Here is a 26906-nt window from a genome sequence, read left to right on the forward strand (position 1 = left end):
TTACGTCAGTTGGAGAATCAAGAAATGGTATCGCCAATTGTGGAGTTTTCTTCAAATACGATGTATTAGCAACACCCTTAATGCTTCCTAATATGTAAAAGTTACAAAACAATTTATGCTGAAGTTGTACTTCAAAACCAGTTAAGCGTGGAATTTAGTTTGAACCCCCCCCCCCCCCACACACACACATGCGGAATTAAAATCAGACAATGACGAGTATACACGTCAAACGCAAGGCAAAACAACCAAAAGTTTACAATAGTCGTAATACTCACTGCAAACTCTGGGGGCTTACAGCTTACAGAGCATTCTGTGCTCTTTCAAAATCTTGCACCGCTTCACGCATGTATTGCCTAGTTAACTAGGAACGCAAGAGCTTTTACAAGGAAGAGAAGAGCTTTAAATTCTGTGTGCAAAATGAAATCATGCTCATACTGAGGTCCTAAACCTCTATCTAAGGTAAAAGCGGGCATTGCATAAGGCCGTTGAGAGCTTCTATTTGTGTGCCTAATTCCCCAATCTCTATTGCGGAGACCAAACATGTACCAACCACATCGTTTGGTTGATTCCCTCCACCCCCTCCGTATAAAATACTTGGCAGTTCTATTGGTAAGATAAAGGAAACATCCCACCAAATAATATTCTTATTGTATTTTATTAAAATTTCGAGTTTTTTTAGTTAATGGCAATTTTATATTTTTCACAACTTGTATACACGACAAACATGCTTAACTGGTTAAAGGAAGTTGTACTTTGTGCGATCGTAATACGTCCTCTTACGACAGGAAAAACCGGAAGTGCAAAACAAAAATACAATTAGGAGTCTTTGTTGACAGAAAATGGCTTAAATGTCTCAAATAAATGCTAATAACGCGGGAATAAATAATAAATAGTGTACTTGTTGTAGTTTTTTGTTTTTTATGACTAAAAATAATTTTCATAACATGTTGTCCGTTGTATAGATAATGTCTGATGGGATGTTGAGTTTAGATCGGAACAATGCGATAGCGAACACAAGTACGCAGTCTCCTTTCTCAAAGAAGTCCACCACTTTACAATAATACTACTTCTTTTTTTATGCAGGTCACGTGGGAAATAGTGACGGCCATTTCGTACAAACGTTGCACTTCCCAGAACTAGGCAGCCAGCCAGGCACACTATATGTGTATGTAATGTTACAAACTGCCGTAGAAGTAGATATAAGAGCCGAACAAGAAAGAGATATCTTGCTTTTAGAACAGGTTGTTACATGTTTTTAAATGTTCTTCACAACGCCATTTAGATATTTTTTTTTATTTTGTAAATGAAAAAATTTATTGGCATTGTAAAGGTTTATTTTTATTTTTTGCTTCATATTGCTTCTCGAAGAAGTATTTCGAAATCGTGTCAGATTTTCAACGGAAATGTAATGGCTCGGGATGAGAGAAAGTCTGACGAGAATGCTTTCCTCTTTAAATTTCTCTTTTCTCAAGATCCGAAGTTACCTCAAATATTCATTAAAACCAAAGTATTCCCAAATTCTATAAATTGATAAGTGATGTTTTACTGATTTTTAGGTGTAATTACTATTTCCCCACCACCTTAATGAACAAATTACTTAGCACCAACAGACTTACTCTTGCAATAGACAAGACTTACAAAATTCTGCAGCAAATGGAAAATTAAAATTAACCACGACAGACAAACGCTATACTCTTCACCAAACACAGACCCATTTCTAACCGAAAAATCAGGTGTAATAACACTCTCATTCCGTGGTCTACCCACGTGAAATACTTAGGCCAAACTTTAGACAACAAACTGACTTTCACTACACACGTTCAGGACAAAGTAAACGCAGGCAAACTGGACTACACGACTTCCTATTTCCTCTTCTCTCACGTGACTCCAAAATGACTGTGACTAATAAACTCCTCCTCTACAAAGTAGTCATTAGGCCGATGTTACTCTACGCCTGCTTCGCCTGGAGCCCTGGACTTGTAGTAGCAACATCAAGAAACTTCAGATAACCCAGAACAAATTTCTCAGACTCGCAACAGACTCTCCACGACGCACACTACAATTGATTCATTCCACGGAGGCTGCGTCCATTACTCCCGTACACTCCTTTATCCAAAATCGTCTGCTCAAACTCCTTTCCATCCTAGACTGCCATCCTAATCCACTCTGCCGCGACATAGTACAGTTCCTTCTACAACGTACAGACACAGAAGACTAAAACATATCCTACTCTAACTCTCTCTACACTAGTTGCAGGTTTTTCCTCTCCTTTTTTCCCTGCATTCCAATCCTTCTCACCTAACTTTTCTCGTACTTCACTTAGTTAAGAAGGTTGAAATGTTTTATACATTTATGCTTCTATATTTATTTTATGTCTATTATAATAAATATTTATTCTAAATTACTTAGCACTGGTTGGCCCTAGAACGAAGACTGAAAAATGGTCTTTACCTCCGGACAGAGTTCTCTCGTTAAAGACAACACATTCCCATAACCGGGCAGTGAGCTTCAAGCAACCGAGTGAGGGAAAAACAAAAAAAATTATAATTTTTAAAAATTTAATACGGTAAAAACATGCATTCTTGTAGCCGAAACTGAAAGCTGAGGAAATTTGAATAATAAGCAGGCTGAGAGCGAACCACGCGGTGTGCGGATCGTATCTACACAGGATCAACAAAAGGTCCTCTCCTCTTTGCGTAGATTGCAATGAGGAGGAGGATTTCAAACATGTAATAATGATATGTCCACGTTATGTGGTAGAAAGGAAACGAATGTTTGACGACATATACAGGTATTTAGATGCACCATTTCGCTACAAAGACATAATATTCTCCACCAACATCTGTGTGCTTAAGTCTATAGCAGAGCTAGCAAACAAATATGAATGTATTTAAAAGTTATAGCCGATTAGAATGAATGGAAGAAAATGATTAGAGAAGGATTACGTGATTTTAATTTCGGTTAAGCTGTAAGGATGGCAGGAGCACCGAGTACTGATCCATCCATTAGTTGTAAGGTTTATGTAAATAGTTGTATATAGTAGAGCAGCGTTTCCCAACCTGTGGTACGTGTTGGTGGTACGCGAAAACTACTCAATAATGGCGGACATAAAAAATTTAAAAAAAAAATTAAATCATAAAAATATCAAAATACGTATTATACAGTAATGTTGTTAATATGTACAGTAATAAGGTTGGTCTGTCTCAAGATATACGAGAAAATATAATAGCACATTTAACAGGATTAAAATTGTCTTTCATGGAGTATTTTCCAAAATCCGAAAACACAAATTATAATTGGATTTCAAACCTCTTCTACAAAGAAAATTTAGGAAAAGCTACATCATTATCAATAAAAGATAAAGAAAATTCAATAGAGTTGTCATGTGACAGAACTTAAATGATAACTGTTTAAAGATCTGCTTAAAGTGCCTGATTATAATGAGTAAGCTCAATTCAACCAACATTAAATTTAATTTAAAAAAAGTTTTAAAACTAAGATCTTACACTTTACAAAGTTTATAAAGTGAACATGAACTTGGAACTCCTTTGTTGCAGATACATTGTATCTCTATACAAATAAAGATAATAATAATAATAATAGTAAAATAACACACTCGGAATAACAAATTTCACGAAATACAATCATTTTTACGAAGTGGTAGAATTTAGCATGATGTACGTACTACCAAGTGGTACGCGAGCCAAAAAAAGGTAGGGAAACGCTGTAGTAGAGAGATGAATGAGTGAAGCGAATGTATTTATAAGTAAGAATGGAGAGTGAGTGATATTCTAGTGATAAGCACCTAGACGATGCTGGCTGTATGGCGGAAGCCAATGCCAAAAAAACAAGGCAAAAAAAATTTGAAAGAAATCTAAAATTCGTGACTGTGACTAACAAAATGAACAATAATGTTCCGAGGAATCTAAAAGAACCAATTTAAGAAGAATATCGGGAATCAAACGGGAAGTTGACTATTTACTTCCTCTTTAATCTCCTCAATAAAATAATTTAGCGTTGAAAAAAGAAAACTTAAACAATAAATTTAGTATTATAGTTATTTATTACATACATTATCACTTATATATTATATATAAAATTTAAATCGTGCTCGTGCTCTTTTTATAACGAATAATGTCTTATATATGTATAATATTTTTTTTTTTTTTTAATAATAATAAATACAAAAATAAAAAGTAAAAAGTTAGTAGAACGGTTTACCCTTCTTCACCCACCCAGAGAGAGAGCCAGGAAGCAAAGGGAAGAGAATGTATAGAGAACTCCGAAAGTTTATGTGAAGTACAACTGGCATAAATTGAAGAATCGAGTCTGTGAGTCACGTTCGAATGTGAAGGGCGAGACTTGGCTTCGTTATCCGGTAAAATTGAAACTATTGTTAAAAGAGTTACTGCCAACTGATATTCTACTGTTATTTTATTTTTTAAATCATCTACCAGTATTTTTTTTTTTTTGAAATGCATTTCTTATCGCTCACAATAAACAATTTGGTGTGAATAATCAAACGATTTTCTCAAACTGGAATTGTAAAGAATTATAACTTTCCTTCAAAGGTTTGATCTCCTACGAAAAGTGGAAAAATTTTCAAGAAAAATTGGTGAATAGGGCTTGGAAAACAAGAGAAAATAAAGAGATTAACGAATTACATGGGTTGCCTGATGGGGCCACCTGATATTGTCGGCAGAAAATTTGAATCCAGGAAAGTAATCAAATGATTTGCGGAAGCTGGTCATAGAGAATGAAAAGGATGGATGAGAATTAATTAAAACAAAATCAAGAAATGTACAATTCGTTGAAACAGCACTTTAGAGCAAGACTTAACTCCACCACTGCTTAGATCGGTAAACAAAAAATACACTAAGGACTTGGGCTAATGAATACGTAGTGCAAAGAAAATTATGGAAGCCACTTTTCAAAAATCGACCTATCCAAAGAGAAAAAGAGGGACCAATCTGTTAACCACTTTGGCCCAAACGATTATTGTAGTCCTCTACAGTAGGGGTGACCAACAAAAGTCGATCGTGAGGCCGCTTTTGGTCGATCGTCGATCGCTCGCAATGTCTGGGGGTAGAATTCCAACGTGTACCATGGACTTAAAAGTGATTGTAGAAGACAAAACTTTCTAGCAATAGTTTTAATGCATTCTGGGAATTAGCCACTTATAAATTGCAGTTGATTAAAAAAAAAAAATTAAATTGCATTTTAAGTTAGTAAAAATCTATCTTGAAAAAAGTGTCGGAAAATAGAATGTTTTGAGGTACCGCATGTACGGGAATGCTGCTATCAAAAGTTGGGTATGGAAATTTATTTTCTTCGTGAGCCTATATCTCGAAAACTTAATCATCATCATCATCATCCAACGGCGCTACAACTCATTGCTGAGTCTTGGCCTGCTCAACCAGTTTCCGCCAGTCAGTCCTGCTCATTGCTGCCGCCCTCCAGTTGGGGATATTCAATAGCGACCTAGCATCACCTGCAACACCGTCCGCCCAGCGCAACTTTGGCCTCCCAACTCTCCTAACTCCATAGAGGTGCTCATGCGTCACCTTCTTTGGGATGTCCTCGTCCCTCATTCTAATCACATGCTCAGCCCACTGAGGTCTAGCCAACTTCATGAATTTACCCACATCTATATCTTTATACATTACATACAGCTCCTGATTCGTCCGAGGCCTCCATTCATGTCCCACGCGTACTGGGCCATACACACTCACACAGTTCGAAGGCATATACAGGACATAACCTAGGGCTAACTTCCCTAGGATACCGCCCCGGATGGGGGAGCAAGCCTGATGGCTCCGAGGTGGCAGCCCCACCACAAGGCTAGGGCACGAGGGGTTGATAGCCCCTCTGCCTAAAATCTAATCATGAAACCTCACAAAGATATAGCAGGACAGACTCTAAGGAGAAAGATCGAAAACTTAATCAATGATTTAAAAAAATAATATATTTTGCTTATCTACCCATACCTCGTTGGAATGCACCTTATACTTTGAAACACAGTGTATAAACATAGTATGCATTTCACACCCCTTAGACTACGCCTATGACAAGTCGATCGCGACACACTTTTAAGATAAAAAGTAAATCTTATGCACAGAAAAGTTGGCCATCCCTGCTCTACCTAACCCAAATATTTAAGTATGACCGTATGGTGTATACTGATTTCTCATTTTTGAGTAGTGCTGATCAATTTCTGCACACAATACAAACACCTATTTGTAAAAAAAAACCACTATTGTAACAAGGGACATTAAAACGTGTCTTTATAATGAAAACTTCAAATTAAAAATCTGTACGATCACAATAATTTCTTTTACAAAGAGTAAGAGAAAGTAGATGAAAAATATTACAATAAATTCATCATTTAAAGGGCACTAGCTCATAAAATTGCCAGCTAACATATTTAAGCGAAATATATTTCAACAATACCTTACCATACTTTCTAATTTAGTACCAAAGTCAATGAAAATATAACAATATTGTATAGAAACCAGAAGGAAGGGAATTGAATAGAAATTATAACCTTTCAATTACAGTAAGTGCTGTGTTTACAACCAGGTAGCTGGAACCTACAGGGCAGCCCACTTTCAAAGAATCACTAATTTAATATCCTGATTATTTTTTGCTCTGTTCATAAAGAGATGGTGAGGAAATACTTATTTTTGTAGCCGGGTAATTGTACATTAGAATGAAAAACGTCTGGAAGTAAGTATCAAGTGAGAAGATTTTAAGGAATCATCTTTAGTACTGTTCTTTTTCCGTCAGCCATCTTGTGATTTACAAACCAGCATGCTTATAAAGTTAAAGTGACTAGTGCAAGGTTATGATTCTGTGTGAGTATTTGGGATAAGTTATTAAAAAAGTGAACAGTATACATCAGTATGTATATGTAATAAGTGAAACTCACCAAGTAGAACAAGGAATAAGACAATTCTTTGGACATAATTTGAGGATCCTTCATACAAAGGTACCACCACACTCAATTCTGTTTGCTTGTAAAGTTTTTCGCTGTTTTCCCCAACTTTTAAATGAAAATGCAATGATTTTTAAGTTCATAGTTTACTAAGTTTAGGCCTATCGCTAATATGAAACTCATTTTTAAAAAAACTAGGCCTAAGTGTGATATAATGTAGCTGTGGCTACGTTTTTACAACGTCCTTATTTAGAAATTTTTGATTTCACTAATTTAGCATCCGATTCCCAACTCCAGTCCCTCATTACCCTTTAGAACGTTGCTACCAAAAAGAGAAAATACTAAGCTAACACTCATAAAGCCCTCGGATCACTATTTTGGTAAAGAATAATATTTTTCCTGATCCACATATTCTGGTTTCATACATCACTCATATTTTCCTTTACTTTTTCTCACTCGTCAACTTATTTTCAACCACAATCACATCTAATTGTAAACTAACTGAATTTAACCCTAACTGTTTGTTCAATAAATCATTTAAAAGCCTTGCATTAGCTTCGTGATCCCACAATTTTAATCGTAAACTACACGGTTGAATTAAGAAAGTTTTCAAACTTTTTTGGAACTTCCAAATTAGTAAAAAATTCATTCTATTCGAAGCTGAGTACCTGTCGTAGGTAAAATTAGCTTGTGAAAGAGATTGTAAAAATTTTTGACCACATTAAAAGTTATCAAGTTTTACGATAAAAAATTTGCTGCAATTAAATAAGGTGAACTTAGAAATTATCATACCATTTCTTCTGTAAAGTTAGATTGCATATAGTTCTTGCCCAAGCTCTGTTACCAGTCTTAAAAATCATTCAATGAACTTACCTGAAATTAGAAAATACATCTTTGTTTCAAACAGGTTTTTAAAATATTAAGTATTTAAACATTTTCAGGCACTGCTGAATCTATTATTAGATATATTAATAGCCAAAGAGGTGAATGTGTTTTATGATAGAACTTTCAACAATATAAGATATAAAATCTACTATTTATTTTTTAAGGTAAGTTAAACAAAGGTAAGTAGATTATACTTTATAATCTACGTAAGTATAGATCTATTTTAAACAAGTGCCATATTAAGAAGTATGAGTTTAGAAAATGATGATTAATTTTTACCTGAAGGTTTTGAACGATGAGATTGATTGTAGAATTCATCAGGCCAAAGGAAACACCTCACAAATCACTAACACAGCACTACTTCACTGATTGTAGAATTCATCAGGCCAAAGGAAACACCTCACAAATCACTAACACAACACTAATTCACTGCACATACACTCGTGGATGCACCTGTAATTAGAAAATAAAATTTTATTATTAATCTTATCTATCACAATATTACAAGAATTCTGTTCTAACCAATAAGAGAAATGTTCTTTATGAGATTTAGAGTCATAATATCATATTAAGATTTTTATTATACGTATTTATTATCTATATTAAATATATGATCATATAAATATTAATTGAAAAAAAAACATTTTCTCTGTTTAATACATATTAATTTAATTTAAACAGAAAGTTCATGAATGTATTTTAAACTGTTTACAGGTTTAAGACTTGCTTGGCCATGAAGAATAAGACTTTTTGGTGTTCACATCGACATTTTAATATAATGTATCTGCATTTAGTGGAAAAATAGTACAAAAAGTTATTTAAATTTTCTTTATTATCCTAAAAGTATAAATACTTAGAGGTAAGTACTTAAATAAATTTTTTAAGATCTAAAACTGTATCTATGAAATTGGGTCGTGACGTCATCATTGAAATAATTTTCATTTTTAGCATCAAAATTCAGTGAAAATATCAAGATAAATCATTTTAAGTATAAAAAAAGTAATTCATTTTTTGTGTTTTTGAAAGATTTAATGATCATTAATTATTAAAAAAGATGATATAATTAATTATGTTGAAGTCATTTTTCATGGATATGCCCTAGAATGGAAAGTTTTATTTTCCTTTCATTTTATTAGAATCTTTTCATGAAATGTGACAAAATGTTACTTAAAATGATTGTTTATGATTTATTCTATAAATATCATGCTACTTACTCGATAATTACTTCATTTTCTTCTTAAAATTGTTTAAGAAAAGTGCACTACCGATAGAGCTGAATTCGTGACGTGGCATCCTAGGAAGTACTAGCAGGCAGTGGAGCCGATCTATTGGCTATATATTTCGATATACACTTATAATATTTCATATTAAATTATATGCAACCGTTGTTTTTTATATATCTATTTTGTTTGGATTAAATATGTTATTAATAATAACAAAAAAGAAAAGATTAAATAAAAAAAATAATCGTGTGAGTGAAAAATTCTGTTATTAACTTTTAATATTTTTTAAATATTTAATTAATATTTTGGATTTTTTTAAATACAATTTTCTTTTTATTTTAATTTAGTATTAAATTTTCACTTACCTTTTTGTTTCAGATAAAATAGGTCAATTATTGCTGACGGCCATATTGCTTGCCCTTTGGTGACTTTTTCTTTTTATAAGTTCCATTCTATGTATTATTAAATGTAAAATTATTAAATTGTAACTAATAAAAATAGTTTTATAAAAATATCATTGTAGTGCAAATATATTGACAATAATGCTGGACTATCGTCTAATGGTATGTTCAATTAAGTTACTTCTAATTATTATGCAATTTTGTTGATTTTCAAACATATTCTACATGGAAGTTAGAATTAAACCGAATAAACAGATAAAAAAAATAAAGATTTATTTTTACTAAAACAACTAGAAATGATTGTGACTTTAGTTTTTATAAGTTGTTCAGTTGGCTTTTATGAGCCAAGAAATATTTTCATAAGTACATCTACTTCAACATTAAACTATAATTCATAGAAGATGGTGTTGATAAAGTCTGGAATCTTCTGAACGTTTCATTGACAATTACTTCTTATCAGAAACATAATATATTCTGTTTTTATGGAAGATTCTAACTTATTATGTCATGAAATGAACATAATCAATTTAGATGTATATTATTGATTCAATTAGGTGTAATATACATTCTTAAATTGTAATGAATAAATATTTTCGTATTCAGCTAGTTACGGTAAGTCTTTAAGTTTATTATGGAATCACATTCAATTTTCTGTGACAAATGTAAGAAATATGGCATTAAATAGGAATACATTTATATCCTAGAAGAAGAAATACTTTACATTAAAATAATTCTTCATTATTTTGATACCATAATTTGTGCAACTTAATAAAATATTTTAACAAATCTGAGTTGCGTTTAAGCTGGTCTGAAACTACTTTTCTGGAGGATAAAAGTATTTCAAACCCATACTCTTTCTACAAAAATGAATTTTTAAACAAGAAGCTTCTCAGATTCTCTGAAATCTGCAAACTTCTGGTCTTTATCAAGGTCTCATTCCTCTTGTAAACATCTATGTATGCTCTATATGTATCTCTATATATTTTTTGATTTCTTTGTATATCCTCTCCTTTACTGCCGTTTTTATTTTGAATACATCTCTTTGTGGTTCCATATTCAACCAGTAACTTTTCTTATACCATATTGCCGATGCTCGAACTTAGATGTTGCCAATGTGGAGTCATATTGACTCCATAATTTATTTTTATCTTTTTTTATTTTGATTTCAATTTTAATAATAAAATTTGCATTAAAGGATGAGAAAGAATAGGAATTAAGAACGAAAAAACAAATTTTGTCCACAAATCGGCTTTAACATTTCACGCAGAAGGAAAGGATTTATAAATTGGTCGAAGCTTTTAAATGCATAACAATCACTACTTTTTAGCTGACCCAAAAATTGTTAAATTAAACCTACAATTGTCTTAACTTCTTTTCATGAAAAACGATAAATAATTCTAGAAGTGAGCTTAACGTTGACATCCATTGCAGAAAACTATAACATATATGGATTGGCTAAAACAAGAAAGTTAACTAGTATTTACTATTTTTGGAATTATATTTCTAGTTTTGTCATTAAGTTTATATTAAAAGTAAAAGACTTACTTTTTAAGGATGATTATGACTTTCTAGGGCTTACTAGTAACACTTGTTTTACAATGATAAGTTTACCATCCTTGCGGTACAAAATACTCTTCTTGGTTGAACTGGGTTACATGAATGGGAACACTTATTGCAAACTGATGTGTGTAGCGCAATGTACATCAATATTCTCATTAATATTAAAAGATATTCCTTAATTTTTTAAAACTTTTGTTGGAATTTACAACTGCAACGATTGTTGCAACAAGCAAATGTGGTACCTGATAAAAAAATAAGTGAAAATCATGAGTGGAGAAGGCACCCAGTGGTGTCACTCCAGTAACGTGCTTTGCTATACTGCTCTCACGATAAGAGTAGATCACGAGGCCATCTTCTCTTCAATCTCCTTAGAGGATTACCTTTGGTAATGTGGAGGAAGATAGGTGTTCTATTAGAGCAAAAGTTCTTAACCGGTGTTCCGTGAATATGGTCCAAGTGTTCCGCGAAATTTCAATTTTAAATGTATTGAAATTTAGAAACTTAGGAAAGATACGAAAACAAAAAATTGTACGTTTTTTTTAATTTGAATTTAATTTTAAGTTCTTGCTAAATACCGAATTTCAAATTATTTAATTTCCGCGTGCGTTCCGCAAAAAAAACATATACATATAATTGTGTTCCGCGTCTATGAAAAGGTTAAGAACCACTGATATAAAGAGTTGAAAATTTTTTGGGTCATGAAATTCTGTAAAATTATGGCCGTTCTATATCTCCCTCTGTGAACCACGTATTGGTATGGAATTTTGTTCTCTTGTACACTTTGTTTTTCTCAATTATGAACTATAGTTATTTTGTGCACAGATCTATAAATGTAGAAGATATAAAGAGTTGAAAATTTTTTGGGTCATGAAATTCTGTAAAATTATGGCCGTTCTATATCTCCCTCTGTGAACCACGTATTGGTATGGAATTTTGTTCTCTTGTACACTTTGTTTTTCTCAATTATAAACTATAGTTATTTTGTGCACAGATCTATAAATGTAGAAGATATAAAGGGTTGAAAATTTTTTGGGTCATGAAATTTTGTAAAATTATGGCCGTTCTATATCTCCCTCTGTGAACCACGTATTGGTATGGAATTTTGTTCTCTTGTACACTTTGTTTTTCTCAATTATAAACTATAGTTATTTTGTGCACAGATCTATAAATGTAGAAGATATAAAGAGTTGAAAATTTTTTGGGTCATGAAATTCTGTAAAATTATGGCCGTTCTATATCTCCCTCTGTGAACCACGTATTGGTATGGAATTTTGTTCTCTTGTACACTTTGTTTTTCTCAATTATAAACTATAGTTATTTTGTGCACAGATCTATAAATGTAGAAGATATAAAGGGTTGAAAATTTTTTGGGTCATGAAATTCTGTAAAATTATGGCCGTTCTATATCTCCCTCTGTGAACCACGTATTGGTATGGAATTTTGTTCTCTTGTACACTTTGTTTTTCTCAATTATAAACTATAGTTATTTTGTGCACAGATCTATAAATGTAGAAGATATAAAGAGTTGAAAATTTTTTGGGTCATGAAATTCTGTAAAATTATGGCCGTTCTATATCTCCCTCTGTGAACCACGTATTGGTATGGAATTTTGTTCTCTTGTACACATTGTTTTTCTCAATTATGAACTATAGTTATTTTGTGCACAGATCTATAAATGTAGAAGATATAAAGAGTTGAAAATTTTTTGGGTCATGAAATTCTGTAAAATTATGGCCGTTCTATATCTCCCTCTGTGAACCACGTATTGGTATGGAATTTTGTTCTCTTGTACACTTTGTTTTTCTCACTTATGAACTATAGTTATTTTGTGCACAGATCTATAAATGTAGAAGATATAAAGGGTTGAAAATTTTTTGGGTCATGAAATTCTGTAAAATTATGGCCGTTCTATACCTCCCACTGTGAAGCACGTATTCGTATGAAATTTAATTCTCTTGTACACTTTGTTTTTCTCAATTATAAACTATACTTATTTTGTGCACAGATCTATAAATTTAGAAGATATAAAGGGTTGAAAATTTTTTGGGTCATGAAATTCTGTAAAATTATGGCCGTTCTATATCTCCCACTGTGAAGCACGTATTCGTATGAAATTTAGTTCTCTTGTACACTTTGTTTTTCTCAATTATAAACTATAGTTATTTTGTGCACAGATCTATAAATGTAGAAGATATAAAGGGTTGAAAATTTTTTGGGTCATGAAATTCTGTAAAATTATGGCCGTTCTATATCTCCCACTGTGAAGCACGTATTGATATGGAATTTTGTTCTCTTGTACACTTTATTTTTCTCTATTATAAACTATAGTTATTTTGTGCACAGATCTATAAATGTAGAAGACATAAAGGGTTGAAATTTTTTTGGGTCATGAAATTCTGTAAAATTATGGCCGTTCTATATCTCCCACTGTGAAGCACGTATTGATATGGAATTTTGTTCTCTTGTACACATTGTTTTTCTCAATTATAAACTATAGTTATTTTGTGCACAGATCTATAAATGTAGAAGATATAAAGGGTTGAAAGTTTTTTGGGTCATGAAATTCTGTAAAATTATGGCCGTTCTATATCTCCCACTGTGAAGCACGTATTGATATGGAATTTTGTTCTCTTGTACACTTTATTTTTCTCAATTATAAACTATAGTTATTTTGTGCACAGATCTATAAATGTAGAAGACATAAAGGGTTGAAATTTTTTTGGGTCATGAAATTCTGTAAAATTATGGCCGTTCTATATCTCCCACTGTGAAGCACGTATTGATATGGAATTTTGTTCTCTTGTACACTTTGTTTTTCTCAATTATAAACTATAGTTATTTTGTGCACAGATCTATAAATGTAGAAGATATAAAGGGTTGAAAATTTTTTGGGTCATGAAATTCTGTAAAATTATGGCCGTTCTATATCTCCCACTGTGAAGCACGTATTGATATGGAATTTCGTTCTCTTGTACACTTTATTTTTCTCTATTATAAACTATAGTTATTTTGTGCACAGATCTATAAATGTAGAAGATATAAAGGGTTGAAAATTTTTTGGGTCATGAAATTCTGTAAAATTATGGCCGTTCTATATCTCCCACTGTGAAGCACGTATTGATATGGAATTTCGTTCTCTTGTACACTTTATTTTTCTCTATTATAAACTATAGTTATTTTGTGCACAGATCTATAAATGTAGAAGACATAAAGGGTTGAAAATTTTTTGGGTCATGAAATTCTGTAAAATTATGGCCGTTCTATATCTCCCACTGTGAAGCACGTATTGATATGGAATTTTGTTCTCTTGTACACTTTGTTTTTCTCAATTATAAACTATAATTATTTTGTGCACAGATCTATAATTTTAGAAGATATAAAGCAGTGGTTCTTAACCGGTGTTCCGCGAATATGGTCCAAGTGTTGTTCCACGAAATTTCAATTTTAAATGTATTGAAATTTAGAACAGGAAAGATACGAAAACAAAAAATTTTTCCTTTTTTTTTTAATTTGAATTTAATTTTTAGTTCTTGCTAAATACCGAATTTCAAATTATTTAATGTTAGTGTTCCGCGAGAAAAATATATACATATATTGTGTTCCGCGTCTATGAAAAGGTTAAGAACCACTGAATTAGAGAGTTAGGATGAGTTAATGTAGAGGAATGATGAATTTGAGAAAACGAGTTTTAGCAAGATCTGTAATGGAAAGGGATTTTGAGGTCATTATGGATTGTTAGATACATAGAATGGAGCGTTAAATTGTTTTCGAAGTATTTTTGACTGTAATGTCTGGAGGCGTAAAGAGTTGTGTAACGCTTAGGCGATCCCCAGTAACAGTAGATATAAGAGTCTTTTGTTCTGTAGGTTAAGTTTCGATCGTTTGTCAAGTAGTCTGGCGAGAATTTTTGTAACGTTGGTTAGTTTCTTGCCTTTTCAGTCTTGTATGGGCGATTCCAAGTCAACCGTTTAGGTCTAGGTACAGTCCAAGGTAGCGTACTTTGTCCACAGTTGGTACAGGAGTTTGGTTCAAGATGACAGGAGGTAGGATTTTCCATTAACTTTAAATATTTAAATAAAAATGTATTGGCTACCTAGTAGTCCACGAAAATTGTCGAATTGCGATATCTAGCCACCTCTTCACTTGAGCCAATTTTTCAAAGACTTTCTTTCGCAATGATTGCCTGATTCTCCTTAAATATTACACCTTTTTTGGCATGTTGATTTTATTCTAGATCTAAAAGTTTTGCCACGTTAAACCGCTATATCTGGTACATAATTAAAGTATTTTCTAGAAATGGTTTTATTTCAATTATAGTTTTCTTCAATTATTTATCCAGCTACACCATGCACCGTTGTGGCCTTCTGCATTAAGTATTAATATTTTTAAAGAATATAACAGCTAAGATATATCGTTGCGAGGAAGTTAAACATAAGGGAAGTATACGATGGCCATTCATAATATATAAAATAAATTTTATATATATATAGATTGCAAACTGATACTTTCAAACGGTTGATCAACCGTCCGCGACACATAGCTCTTTTTTGTTTACATGTCGTGGTAATTAAATAGTTTTAAGTGGAATGCACTTTGCCTGCATATATGTAGTTAGCTTTATGTTAACATTTTATAATTTTTTGTCGTTGCTTATTGTTTACCTTCACTTCTGCTTAAAGTATTAAAATTATTTATTAATACATATATATTTTAATATTTAGAGAAAGTTAGTAAAAGTAATAAGGTAAAGCATTAATGATATGCTAGAAAGAAAATGAATTTATCTGGCTTTTCTTGAATGTTTTACATCTGGAACATTGAGAATTGAGACGATCTAAATGCAAATATTTATTGAAAATGCAATCGAAGATACTTTTTCTATAAAAATGCACCAATCAAATGTGGAAGAATTTTTTCCAGTAAATTAAAAAATCTATTCGGTGAAGATTTCCAAGATTTGCGCAAGAGCTTATGACTGGGTATAGGGTTTGAAGGAGGCTAGTTCTGTGTCTCTAGTAGGGGTTTAACCAGGGCTTTTATTTGTAGAAATTTTAGCTCTATAAATCTTGTAAATTACAATGTTTTAGTTATAATAGGTAAAGAACGGTTAGATTTTGGAGGTTTTTTATATTCGCCCAAAATTCAAACTTTCATATCCCTTTTTCGTATTGTTCAGATTACCTTGAACTCTTAACCGATATAAAGAGAACTGTTAGCTCTGAACTTGTTAAAATTTCAATGTTTTAGTACCGATAAGTATTGAGATATAGAAAATTAAATATTTGAGGTTTTTAAATACCTTCAAATTTAAAACCTTTATATTTCTCTTCGTATTGATCAGAACCAATTGCTTTCTTTACCGAAATGTAGATATAAGTTATCTCTATAACTAATATAAACTGCAATGTTTTAGTACCACTGGGTATTAAGATATAGAAATTTAAAATTTTGAGGTTTATAATTTACTTCAAATTTCAAACCATAATATCTCTCGTTGTGTTGAACAGAATCTATTCAATACTTTACCGAAACAAAGGTATAAGTTAGCTCCATTTTTACGAAATTTTATACAATTATAGACAAAAGTTGTCTCCATATACAGGTAAAATTCAAACAAAATCCATCGAGTAGTTTTTGAGATATTTGAATTTAAGATTTCACAGTTTCAAACGAAACGAAAATTTAACTCTAAATATCACGTTAACTACTCGACAGATTTTTACGAAATTTTATACAATTATAGACAAAAGTTGTCTCCATATACAGGTGAAATATAAACAAAATCCATCAAGTAGTTTTTGAGATATTTGAAGTTAAAGATTTCACAGTTTCAAACGAAACGAAAATTTAACTCTAAATATCTCGTTAACTACTCGACAGATTTTTACGAAATTTTATACAATTATAGACAAAAGTTGTCTCCATATACAGATGAAATATAAACAAAATCCATCAAGTAGTTTTTGAGATATTTGAATTTAAGATTTCACAGTTTCAAACGAAACGAAAATTTAACTCTAAATATCTCGTTAACTACTCGACAGATTTTTACGAAATTTTATACAATTATAGACAATTGTTGTCTCCATATACTGGTGAAATATAAACAAAATCCATCAAGTAGTTTTTGAGATATTTGAATTTAAGATTTCACAGTTTCAAACGAAACGAAAATTTAACTCTAAATATCACGTTAACTACTCGGCGGATTTTTACGAAATTTTATACATTTATAGACAAAAGTTTTCTCCATATACGGGTAAAATACAAACAAAATCCATCGAGTAGTTTTTGAGATATTTGAAGTTAAAGATTTCACAGTTTCAAACGAAACGAAAATTTAACTCTAAATATCAAGTTAACTACTCGACAGATTTTTACGAAATTTTATACAATTATAGACAAAAGTTGTCTCCATATACAGGTAAAATTCAAACAAAATCCATCGAGTAGTTTTTGAGATATTTGAATTTAAGATTTCACACTTTCAAACGAAACGAAAATTTAACTCTAAATATCACGTTAACTACTCGACAGATTTTTACGAAATTTTATACAATTATAGACAAAAGTTGTCTCCATATACAGGTGAAATATAAACAAAATCCATCAAGTAGTTTTTGAGATATTTGAATTTAAGATTTCACAGTTTCAAACGAAACGAAAATTTAACTCTAAATATCACGTTAACTACTCGACAGATTTTTACGAAATTTTATACATTTATATACAAAAGTTTTCTCCATATACGGGTAAAATACAAACAAAATCCATCGAGTAGTTTTTGAGATATTTGAAGTTAAAGATTTCACAGTTTCAAACGAAACGAAAATTTAACTCTAAATATCAAGTTAACTACTCGGCGGATTTTTACGAAATTTTATACATTTACAGACAAAAGTTTTCTCCATATACAGGTGAAATACAAACAAAATCCATCGAGTAGTTTTTGAGATATTTGAAGTTAAATATTTCACTGTTTCAAACGAAACCAAAATTTAATTCTAAATATCTCGTTAACTACTCGACGGATTTTTACGAAATTTTATACAATTATAGACAAAAGTTTTCTCCATATACGGGTAAAATACAAACAAAATCCATCGAGTAGTTTTTGAAATATTTGAAGTTAAAGATTTCACTGTTTCAAACGTAACCAAAATTTAACTCAAAATATCTCGTTAACTACTCGACAGATTTTTACGAAATTTTATGCAATTATAGACAATAGTTGTCTCCATATACAGGTGAAATATAAACAAAATCTATGGAGTAGTTTACGAGACATGTGAAGTTACAGATTTCACTTTTATGGTAAACTCAAAAATTAACTTTAGATTAATGATTTAAAATGAAAAACATCAAACATATCTTGAGAAATTGAATATAACTTTTAGAACGTGTAAGTTTTGCAAGAGATTTCAACTCTTAAATAATAAAATAAATGCAGAAATATTTCATTTTTTTTAAGAATTATGGCAATAAATAAACATGAATAACTAAAATGGTTGATTGCCCCAAATTACAGACTGTTACAATCGATTAGGCAACCGCATAAAATTGAAGAATTATAACAGTTGAATGCAATTCTTTTGATCCTGCAAATATTTAAAAATTCTATCACAAATTATTTTCTATTGTACTATAAATTGTTCTTAAATTTTTAATTTAAGAATAGAATTTTGAAATGTTTTGAAGTTTCTTTCAATTATATTTAAATTAATACAAGACAAAATTTGTGTATATATCAACAAATTATTTTACATTCTGAACTAAGTACATGCAGACCCTTGCAGCCGTAAAATAAAATGTCTATGATTTCCCTTTTCTGGGTAATGTAGAACACAATCAGATAGTTTTAATTTTTTCTAATATTAATAAAGTAATAATCTTTCCAATAATAAATCAGCTAAATAATATAACACACTGTATAATACACGCTTAACTTTTTAATACCTGATTTTTTTTTATGCGCGGAGTCGAGATAAATCTACTTGCTAAAATGTATAAAAATATAAGATAGACAAATAGACAAAGCAAGAAGGAAGATAGGTTTAAAATTACCTGTTAGGTGAACATAAATAGAAATAGTGAAATAGAAATTACTATTATCAGCTGGTGTATTTCGTGTCCTTGCATAACACCAAACAGTGACGGTTGTTAACTTGACTGTACCGTTTTTATTTCAGCTGCTGAGGATTCTAGTTGTTGGTTTTCATTATTGCTGTCTATTTTTCCATAGTAATAATTTTGTAATTTTCTTGTCTTAGTGTGTTTTGAATCTCTAACTAGGTAATGGGTCACTCGTTTAGGCGGTACTTATACATAAGGGACTTCTTCTTTAAAGGAACTAATCACTTCTTCACGGGATTGTGAACATGTTCACTCTAAGGGGAAGCTACCTAATATGAAGAAATTGCTGGGCCACTAGCGTTTAAACCACCTGAGACGGTTATTTGGAATGGAGCGGGGTGAGAGGTGTTGGACTAAGGGATTAAGATGGGATTACAGGGATTGGTTGATTGTTTTTTTTTATGTGATTTGGCTACTGGATGGGCGATAGGAATTTAAAGGTCTCTGTGGATAGTTAAATTGGGGTATTAACTTGAAGGATTTTGGATTGAAGGGATTGTAATCCCTGGAGCTTGGAACGTTTGGTTGATCCACAAATTTCGTACGTCCTGCTAGGTTTAGAAATTGCATTGTATAGTGGTTTGTTGTTCGTTAATAGACTGGAATTGTATTCAAATTGTCTTTTTAGTACTCGGTTATATCTGTTGAGTTCAATTCTTTTTTAGCCTTATTTTAAGGGTGCCAGGTTGAGTCTTTTACCAATGAACAGTTCCAAGATGGTGGACGATGTTGGTGTGAAAAAGAGATAGTACAAAATTGGACGGAGAGTTTCGTTAAACTTAATTTTAGATTTGTTTAAACCATCCTTCCAAGGATCTGGGATGGAATTTAAGATTTTGATGTACCACTATTGGGTCGCTATGAGGAGAAAATAATTACAGTATCTTGAGATATCCCTTGTCTTAAATCCTTAAAATTCATTTTTAAAAAAATATTGGATCTAAATTATTTGAAATCCATAAACGGATTATCTATTAGGTGCCAGAATGAAGTTTTCTACTATTGCAAAATGATTTGCGAGACATACTACATAGAAAATAAAATTTTTAATCATCGCTCATCATCAGATGATCTAAAAAAACTTGCATTTTTATTGTAATAATTCTTTAAAGAGAAATTAAACAGTAATAAGAATTAATGCACCAATTAAAGTTGAATGTAAATTTCTAATTATTAAAAGGGTTATATTGACCAGAATTACTGTTAAAATATCCATCAGTGATGATGGTATATCTATTCAATCGGATGATGATAGTACTTGACGCCCTAAACATCACGATTGGAAACAAGAGACCTACTAAACTTGGCCCTATAAACAACATCAATACTACCTGTTGCTACCATACACTATAAATTATCACCTAATTATTACCCACTTATTCATTGGTAATGTTATAGCTGTTAGTTTGTGAACTGTTACACTTTGGCTGACCAAATTTTGCGCTATAGTTACATAAATAATATTAAAGGAGTCTTCAGTTAACCTTGCTTGATTTAGTTGAAGATTAGGTTTTCAGATAGATAAATAGATATTTTTTACAGGCATTGACGCTTATAATTTTTCGGCTATTTAGAAGCGCATTTTAAAACAGGTTAAGCGTGGAATTTAGTTTTTAAAAACCCCCTCACAGTGTGCGAAATTAAAATCAGACAACGTGTCGAACGCAGGGCAAAACAACCAAAACTTTTACAACGTCGTAATAGTCACTGCAAGCGACTTTTTCTGCAATCTCTGGGGGCTTACAGATTACCAGAGCATTCTGTGCTCATTCAAAAATCTTGCACCGCTTCACGTTATGCATTGTCCCTAGTTAACTAGGGGACGCAAGAGCTTTTACAAGGTAGAAAAGAGCTTTGGAATTCTGTGCAAAATGAAATCATGCTCGTACTGAGGTCTTGAACCTCTATCTAAGAGGTAAAAACGGGCATTGCACAAGGGTTGAGAGCTTCTACTTGTGTGCCTAATTAACAATCTCTAATGCGGAGACCAAACATGTACCAACCACTTCATCATTTGGCTGACTCCCACCGCAGTTCTATTGGTAAGATAAGATCCCACCAAATAATATTCTTATTGTATTTTATTAAAATTTCGAGTTTTTATAGTTAATGGTAATTTTATATTTTTCACGAGTATACACGTCGAACGCACCCGTAAACAGAGATTTGATTAACAAAAATATTAATATTTCTGAATATTATGATTGGTCATTTCTTTTACTGTACTAATTTTTCGTTTTCGAATAGTTGCTGCTTACACACTCGCACACTAATTCGTAAAAAATCTTCCCAATATCCGATATAACAATTTTCACCAAAAACTCTCATTTCATCCCAACTTGTCTTCAACTACGGCTACCCTCCAATTCTCGAAGACGGCTGAGTCGCCGTTGGCCCCGTGACCAACTGCGTGACTAATGGCGGCCATCACTGGATGACCGTCATTCACGTCTGCCACGCTATTCATATACACATTTATCCCATTTACCTATTGTACCCTGTAGGTACAGGTGTAAATCTCAATAAAAGGATAAATAAATAATAATTTCTCAAAAACAAATTTATTTTGTAAGTTTAAAGAAGAAATTTTGGAAATTCAAAACGATTGGTATACATGAGCATATGAAAAGAAGCCATTATGTGGGTGACCTCATAAGTGCCAATTATGACGCAGTGAACAGTGTCTGAGGTGGCACTTATTGTGTGAAGGACGCTTATTAGGTAGGTGCTTCTTCTTTTCTAAAGTGTCCTCACAGGATACACTACTTTGGGCCCCCTAAAAGTGTGCATCGCCATATCCTTCCCGTTCACTAATTAGCACTGCAAGAGGACTAGACTTTTCTAATAGTGTACGTGTTAGTGTACTCCCTTATTATAGCCCATCATGCTTCACTGAATGTCGTACTTCTGGAGATGTTGTCTTATCAAAAAATATTTATTTTGGCAATTCTAGAAATTTTTTTTTTTTGTACTTTCTACCTAATCGTTCTAAGAAGAAATACTTATTTCAAAACAGATTTGTGAATTTGACTTATTGCAGGATGTATTTTTTTTAAATTCTCTTTGTATTAAAAAGAGATTTTCACAAATTTGAGTCTCAGTGGATGTGTTTAAATGAAAATTTGCAGAAATTTATTCAATGGATTGATCCAGTAAGAATTCAAAATTTTGATGTTCGTGTGAATGTTCAATTTTGAAATCATCACCCACAGGACGTCGTGACAATTTACATTTACAAAAACAAAAAATTGTGAAAACTCTGTTAAAATGTCGATAAGTTTGAAATGATACATTGCACAATAATGTTACCAAATAGTTTGCCCATTTTTTGTGGGAACAGAAAATAAATATTAAATTGAATTTCACGATCGAATCTGTCAATCAGAAATATAATTCCGCTGAAATTTCAACTATTTCTTATTATAATAAGTGAAATTATTTAATTTTTCAAATTATTCATTATTTGGTGGTTCTAAATTTTATATATCGATATGTCACTTTGGTAAAATACGATGTTGTTCTGAGGTACCATTAAAAAGAAATTGATTTTTCAATTATTTATTTTTTTTTATCGATATCTGAAGACCAACAAAGAATAATATAACTAAATTATTGGAATTATTGACATTATTTAGAATACCTTCCTGGGCAAAGAAGTGGCGGATTAAAATGAACCCACAGAAATGCCACGTTTACTCTCCGGCGGGGCTCCTGTCCACCTGTCCTCTTCAACAGCAATCCTCTTCCTTGTACACAGATCTGGTGCGCTACCTTGGGCTCTACGTAGACAAAAAGACTCACGTGGAACCCACACACTAGACTTAATAGACAAGCAATGACAAAACGTGCGAAACTGCTCTACAGACTTCTTGGACGATGCTCCAAATTACCCATTGAACTCAAACGCTTAACATACAGTACTATCCTCAAACCTATGTGGGCGTACAGGACTAGAGCTGTGGGGTTCAGCCAAACCTACAAACATACGGACTGTACAAACAACTCAGTCAAAACTTCTGCCGACAGATAGCTGATGCTCCTTCCTACGGTGACTAACCTCACTCTTTACAACGACCTCAACATTCCCTTCATAGACCAACTCGCCAAGATTAAATATCAAAAGTTCCATACTACTCTCTCGACTAGCTCTAATCCTCTAGTACAGTTTCTCGCCTCCTCTGACATTCCTAATAATCCTGCTCGCCGACTGAAGACCTAAAAACCATATCCTGTAGAGAGTGCTACCACTGGGCAGTTTCTTTCCTCCTGCCTTTCACGCATCCATTTATCCTCCCTATTTACTTATTATATATTATATTATACAGATTGTAAGTAATGAAATAAATTAAAAAAAAAAAATTTGAATACTTAGTAAACCACTAGATCTTATATTAAGTACAATTAATCCAAGGATTAAGTTTCTTTTTTGAAAAAACAAACTGCCGGCGCGATATTGGCCCCGTTAAGTGCAGTTACATGTAAACAGGATGTGCGTGATACTTGATCTAAGTAAAACTTTGTAAGAAGTTCCTCTTTCGACATCACCTGAGGACAACATGGGACCGTAGTCTGGTCCGTATGTACAACATTATATATATCTTCTATACTTTTAGCTTTAAAGTGGTCCAATTTATCAACTTAGTAAATCACAGACTGAATACTAAGTTACATTGTAAATCAGTTGGTGTATTCAATCTTGATTGTATTTCTTTATTTTTATTTTTTTCTGTACTAAATATGGCAGAAGAAATTACCACTCACTTTTCCCATTTTGAAAGTTAAACTAAGAAATCTTAAAGAGAGATCGGAATACTTGTCTTAAAGTTACTTTTCAATTAATTACTTTTAATTAGGTATTTACTTAGACAATATTACAATAAAGCACAAGTCTATTTTTAGCGGAAATATCGACTGTTAATGGCCGTCACAGGAAACAAGTTCTTTTTAAAAGATATAATTAAAATGGTTGAAGAAGGTTCGAATGAGCCGTTTCAAGCAATTAAAAATAAAAACCTGGTTTGTAACGCTAAAACGGATTTATTACCGCAATTTGAAAATTTATAGTAAATTTTTACTTCAAAGTTTGTTTTCTCCAAATAAATATGGTTGATCTGAGGAAAAGGATAAGTTTGACAAATCTATGGTAGAAAGTTATTAACTCAAGCATTCCATATCGAAAGTAATGGCTTACGTGAAAGATATGGCTATTGTGGTAATACTGGCAAGGCCGGCCATAGCGTGAGCTGAAATTAGCTTTTCTTAGAGCTGGACGTAGCTGGCTAAGAAATTTGGGCTTGAGGTTGGAAAAAATTAAAGAACAGTACTCCGGTACCTTTATGGTGAAGGATGGGGGAGAGTTTCTTTTGAAGGTGTCAAGCAATAACAATGTCCGTAAGGTCAAAGTTGGGAGCAATGAAGCCCGTAATGGAATATCACACAGGGCGATGTTGCCATCATTTACAAATAAATGTTTGTCCAGAACACTAAAGACTCTTCTTTTTCTTTTTTTTTCGGCAAAGCCGATGCACAATTACAACAGTAGCGCACAGGAAGAGAGAAATCATCCAGTGCAGACACTCTTGGGAATTTTAATGATTGGAATGGTCTTGAATAGGAGATCCATGTGGCCCGTCGACGTGTTAGACGTCGTGGTGGATTATTAAAAAGGAAAGAGTTCGAGCTATTGAATTGGAATGACAGGCATAGGCTTCTGTGGAAATTGAGGAATCTTGGAATGGATAGATTCGGTGACGAAGAAGAAATTTAGATCTTTGTGAAGCGTAAGATCAGAGACATAATTTGGAGCATTAACAAGACGGCGGAGGACTTTTAATTGAAAGGATTGGTTGCGGGAGATACTAGAGGGTTTAGTTGAACCCCACAGCTCTGATCCATAATTCCAGATGGATTTAAGTGTACTCTTATAGAGAGGGTTAGTTGGTTGAGTTAGGTCCGATCATGAGGCTTAGTTGTCCGTTCCTATTGTTTAGTTGCCTTGTCTAGTGTGTGGTTTCCATGTAAGTCTAATGCCCCAGTAAGAAACCAGGTAGGGATAGGATTATTAAGTAATAACCCATTTCGAGCAGTTTGACGCCTGAGCATGATAGTTATGTAGACCCATTCGTTTTCATCAATAGATCTACCAGTTAAATTAAGTTCTCAGTTAAAAACTACTAAAGAGCACTGCAGCAAATCACAGCAACCAATAGGTACTCACATGATAGACCTATGGTTACCCGAATTACAAGAACTTCCTCTTGTAATATGGTGATACAAAGAGACTGTAAATTTGTTGCGTTCTCTTTCTGTAAAAAATATATGATAAATAATACATTTATGTCAATTAATCTTGAATAAAACTTCATACAATAACTTTAATAGTTTTTTTTTGTCTGTTTTGCAGATGTGCGGTTATGATGAAGCTGAGAGAGTGGTTTTAGCGGTAGTGTTCCATTCTTGAATAATTCATCTTGATAACCAGTGCGAGCCATAAACAAAAATATTTCGCATTTTCAAAATTCCGTCAAAAATTTAATGCTCTTCAGTGATTTTTTTTTTTTTTAAATAAATTGTGTCAAGGGTCCAGTGATGGGATGCTGGTAAACGCTGAATGCTTCTTCAGTTGACGGTTCATCGGTGTATGCAAGAATGGTTACACTCTACAGCTGCAAAAGGTGAGCTCAATTGTTATAGCTTGAGCTGTATTTATTTACTGTACGTCCTTGCCCCCCAAAAATGGCATGGTGGTTGGACATAAGCTCTATGGAAACTTATCCCAATATCTTCAAGATAACATTTGTGTATTCACTTGAGTATTAAGTTTTCTTTTATCCGGTTTGTCTAGAGCACATTTCTTGATCAGAGCACTTTCAGTGTGCGATTAAGGTTATCTGGAAGTATAACTTGTGAAAGTATTGTTAATCATTGGAATTGACGTTTCAGTTCCATTCGTTTCAGGTCAATCAATCGTCCAGCTTCTGTTCTAGATAGTGAACAAATTCACGGTAAAAAAAAGGTCTTTTCTGGATTCAAGTTATCTCAAAACGAATATTACTGGTGAAAAATTCTACACGATTTAAATTTCTCGTACTGTAGTGATCTAAGGGGAAGTAAAATTAAGATTAAGTGCAGTTCGTGCAGCTAAGAAAGAACACTCTGCGTTAGGTAAAGCTCTTCCTTATGGCCGTAGAAAAACAGGAATATCGCCTTAAATCGAGGCAGGACACTAAGAAAAGCTGAGACAAGCCAACTCAGATCCATGAGCTAGCAAGGAACGAAGAAATATGTTCTTATTTCCGGTTTGATAGCGTTCTACACACTCTTTACTAAGAGATTTTTGATGCTTTAAGATTACGCGAGTGGGACACTTGCGAGGAAGAAAAGAAAAATCATCTTCCTCGTATGATAAATTGCAAAGATACGTTGAGCTAACACTCCTTTCAATGGAGCCTGTCCTGGGGATCACCAAGGATGCAGTTTGTGTGGCTCTCAGAGACTGGATCTGAAGAGAGCATGAAAAGAACTAGGTGATATGTCCTGGGGAACAAACTCACCAAGACTCTGATGCCTTGGATGTGCAAGCAAAGAGCCAAAGAGACTCTGTGCTTGGGTAGAAAACAAATTATTCTGGTCACAGGCCTATTCACAGAGCTAGGTTCAAGAAGCAGTTCTGTACAAGGTGGGGCTTATTAGCTCGGAACTGTTGTTCTCTCTTGTAAATATTGTGCCGCTACGAAATCTTTGGAACTTTGAGGCCAAAGGAGATAGTAG

General features: G+C 32.7%; 1 protein-coding gene and 1 long non-coding RNA gene across 4 annotated transcripts in view; both read left to right on the forward strand.

The window, feature by feature from the left end:
- LOC141446993 (uncharacterized) overlaps window positions 1-26906 on the forward strand; it is a 297455-nt gene that overhangs the window by 208318 nt on the left and 62231 nt on the right. For 2 of the 3 annotated variants that reach the window (XR_012454054.1, XR_012454055.1), the window contains exon 2: window positions 25540-25810. The gene's annotated coding sequence lies outside the window, so the exon portion shown is untranslated. Of the gene's footprint in view, window positions 1-25539; window positions 25811-26906 lie in introns of those variants that run through there. The other variant, XM_074114101.1, reaches the window with a different exon arrangement.
- Window positions 6538-10353, forward strand: LOC141446990 (uncharacterized). The gene is made up of 5 exons (XR_012454047.1): window positions 6538-6988; window positions 7876-7983; window positions 8534-8678; window positions 9072-9290; window positions 9421-10353. It is a non-coding gene; the product is annotated as an uncharacterized lncRNA (long non-coding RNA).

This window comes from Rhodnius prolixus, unplaced genomic scaffold (genome assembly GCF_049639745.1).
Source record: "Rhodnius prolixus isolate KJV_2025 unplaced genomic scaffold, Rpr scaffold_7, whole genome shotgun sequence".
Lineage (NCBI taxonomy): Eukaryota > Metazoa > Arthropoda > Insecta > Hemiptera > Reduviidae > Rhodnius > Rhodnius prolixus.